This window comes from Zingiber officinale, chromosome 9A (assembly GCF_018446385.1).
Source record: "Zingiber officinale cultivar Zhangliang chromosome 9A, Zo_v1.1, whole genome shotgun sequence".
In the NCBI taxonomy this organism is placed as follows: Eukaryota; Viridiplantae; Streptophyta; class Magnoliopsida; order Zingiberales; family Zingiberaceae; genus Zingiber; species Zingiber officinale.
Window position 1 is genome coordinate 59,542,872 of NC_056002.1, and position 4,151 is coordinate 59,547,022.

Consider the following 4,151-nt stretch of genomic DNA (forward strand, 5'->3'; position numbering starts at 1 on the left):
ACATCGAGCTTGTTAGCGATTTGGTATTCTTTTTTTATTGTTTTCATTAGTTAGTTGTATTTCCGCGTGTGCACTAATCTTTTATAGAGAAGAAAAGAAGTCAGGGGTGACCTAGCTATCCAACCCCCCTTCTAGTCGGCCACCGATCCCTCACATTTAGTGCCTTCTTTATTCTTGGTTTCTTCACGTCTTTCTAGTTCAGACAGTTCACCTTGATGTGCCCCTTTTGGTTACATCTGTAGCAGGTGACTTCGACTTTCATCTTGGAGTTTGGGTGGGCCTCCTTGGACTAGATTACCTTTTTGATATCCTTCTTGTTGAAGCCTTTCTTCTTTCTGTAGAGCTTCCTCACCAGGTTGACGAGTTCTACCGTGAGCTCGTCGTCATCGTCATCATCCGAGTCTGGTTCTTCTTCTGTCTCTGGTTCGATTCTGCATCTTTTCATTGACGAGTTCTTCTGTCACTTGTACCTGCAATCAAAGCTATACCCTTCTCGGTCGGATGTGAGTTTATCTGTTCATGCAATTCAAATTCTATGAAAAGTTCATCTAGCTTAATTAAGGAAAGATTCTTATAAACCTTGTAAGCATCTACCATGGATGCCCACAAGGTATTCCTTCGAAAGGCATTTAAGGCATACCTTAGGATGTCGCGGTTCTCTAATATTTGTTTGATCGCGTGAAGCCCGTTGAGCAGTTCTTGTATCCGGGCGTGGAGTTGGCTAGCCGTCTCACCTTCCTACATTTTCATATTGTACAATTTATTAAGTAATAAATCAAGTTTACTTACCTTCGTGTCGGGCGTTCCCTCGTGCAACTCGATCAGCTTTTGCCATAGTTCTTTGGCGCTCGAGAACGGGTCGACGCGGTTCAGTTCCTCCTTCGTTAGGCCGCACTAAAGTGTACAGGTTGCTCTGGCGTTTGCTTCTACTTTCTTTATGAGTGCAGCATCCCAGTTCTCGCACAAAATTGGTTTGCCAACGTTGTCCATTGGAAGGTCCAGACCAATTTTGATGATCATCCAGACTTCAAAATTTATTTGGAGGTACGACTCCATCCGGCTCTTCCAGTAGCCGAAATCTTCTCCGGTGAAGAGTGGAGGTCGGACTGTACTGTAGCCTTCTTGGAGTGCCATAAAATCGACGATAAAACTTGCACACACAATAAACAAAAAACTTGTCCTAGGAATATATCCTAGATTAGTAATGCGGTTTAAAATAAGAATAAAATAAGATCTTGAGTGGTGTTGCACCAACTTCAAGAAAAATTTGATTACGAAAAATCGGATCGAAAGGCGACAAAAATACCGACTTCGATCGACTCCGAAAAATTGAAAATCACCACGAAAAGAATGCTTGACTGGTTGTTGTTCCAAATCGAAGTGACCCCGCTCTGATATCAATTGTTGGATCGAGAAGCACTAGAGGGGGGGGGGTGAATAGCACTTGTGGCTTTCACTTATCGTATTCGAAAATGTATGAGTAACGTAGCGGAAATAAATAAAGCAGACACAAAAAGTCCCAAGTATTTTTACTTGGTTCGGAGCCTTGGGCGACTCCTACTCCAAGGCCCGCGCTCGTTGAGGGTTTACTTTGAGCAACAACTATAAACACGCAAAAGGATTACAAAGAATGATTATAAACAATGATGTAAAAAGTTATGCCGACAACACAATATGGAAATTTCGCAGCTTCAAGTTGTCGGGTACTTGTCATAGCTCAATCGGAATGTCTCATAAGCAACACGTGGGAGAATGATCACTTGGAATTCATTGAATGGATCTATTGGTCGAGATCTGCATATAATGGTTGTTGAAGGCGCCTCAAAGCCCCTTGAGGGCGCCTCCATCATAGACGAGTCAGCCGCGCGGATAAGCGCAGAAGAAGTCCTCGCTGATCCTCTTGAAGGCGCCTTCAAGGCTGTCCGAGATGCCTCAAGCTTCCATAAGGGCGCCTCCAGTCTTGTCGCACGCACATCTTCTCCTTTGCACCCGAGGCGCCTCCAAGCTCCATGAGGGCGCCTCAGGTACTGTTCATCCGAGGCATACTTTGCTTTTTCGTCCCTGAAACACATGTTAGTTCACAAAATACCAACATATCCTACAAAACAAAATTAGCACATAATAACCATAGTAACAGAAATATTTTGACAGTCTCTAGACTATTCGGTTCTGACTTTGGATTTCCGACCGGAAACTCTAGGTCGAACCGACACATACTGTTTCCTCACCTACTCCACTTAGGAATGCATACCTGATGTCAGTCCTGTCCTCCAGACCTACTGGACTTTCAGCCTAGGGTTACCACCCCCTAGGACCTAGGGTTATCACCCCCTTGGACCTCAGGTTGCTCCCCCTTAGGATTTTCCACCCCCTAGGACCTAAGGTTACCGCCCTTTAGGGTTTTCCTCTACCTAAGGTTACCACCTCCTAAGACCTAAGGTTACTGCCCCATAGGGTTTTCCACCTGCCTAACCGCAGTTAAGACTTTCTGGCAAACTCATTCAACATATCAGATAACAAACAACCTTAACTTTGAATTCTTTTACCATTATCAAAACTTGGGTTCGATCGTCGGATGCTTCCTGCACCAACAATCATGTCATTATAGAGATATGTGAATATCCTTTGGACACAACACCAGTGGAATTATATTACTTTTAAAACCAATTAATTCCAGAGGTGACAGGTTTGACTCCACGAAAATTTTCCATCCCAATAGAGTTGATTTGGGAAGTGTAGATGAATTTTGCGAGTGGTTCAAGTACTATGGGCATACCCCCCTTGCTCTCTATTAGCACCCTTACCTCAATTCCAAGCTTCCAGCGCTCCACCTATAGGTTGTAGTTTGAGGGGCGAGGAGGAAGACAAGCTCGAGTGGTGGAGTTATATTACTTTTAAAACCAATAAATTCCGGAGGTGATAGGCTTGACTCCACGAAAATTTTCCATCCCACTAGAGTTGATTTGGGAACCGTAGATGAATTTTGTGAGTGGTTTGATAAGTGAATCTGTCACATCCGCTAATCAAATTGTACAAATATATATTTCGCTGAACTCCTTAACTAAATGATAATGTTGTAGTAACGAGCCCAGGATCGAACCTCGAGGAACCAACAGTAGGATGTAATCTTATGATCGTATTTTTTTATTCCTATTTTTGGGGTTTTAACATATAAATGGGGGTTTTAAAGCTTTAAATTCAAATTAAGCAAATGAAATGCAAGCAAATAACAAACTATACTACTGCTGAAATTAAAGCTAATTAAACTACAGAAAACTAAATTACTCACTAATACTTAACCCTAAGGTAAAGTAAGATTAATAACAACTTTAAAATCAATTGAAACTAAATTACTCCAAATATTTGAATTAAAACAATTAAGCTAAAAGAAAACTATGATTACTGAATCCAAATAAATCTACCAACAATAAAAAGAATGCATAAAAAAAATTCTAAACCATCTCAACACCAAACCACTTCTCACGGCAACTTCTCCTTACCGTCACACAAGGAAACAACAGAGAATACTCCAACTGTAATCGGGGAAGACAACCTCAGCAACTGAACTCAACTCAGCCTTCACCAGCACCATCGGAGACCACTCCAAACGAATCTGATGAAGATCGATGCTGCCAACCTCAAGAAATCTGCAAATCTGCGACTGCAACCTCAGATGTGAAATGGAGCTGATGGTGGATGGATTGTCGTCGGGAATGGTCCAGAAGCAGTGCAGGAACACCGCCAATGCTCTCGGATGGAAAACGGAACCATCGATTGGAGGAACACCTCAAAATCGGCAGCGGCAGAAGTAGAGGTTTGCGGAGCAGAATTCTCGCCGCAGGACCACCTTTGAGCGAGCTCAGATGGTCGGAAGCTGGTCGCAAGCACTGAGAATGTCATCGTTGATGAAGTTGCCGGAAAATTGATCTAGAATTCGAGATGGGGTCGGAATCTCGAAGAACGCCGCGGGACGCTAAGAACAGCACTGTGGAGAATCGACGAAGGCACTGTAGTACTGTAGCTTCTCTTTTGAATCAGATCTGGATCTGATCGGACGGCTGAGATTGATTTGGAGCTAAATCAACAGTGAAAGTTTGCCCAAAATCCAATCTGAAGATACTGATCTTGTTCTAGGGTCTGGATCTACTCTC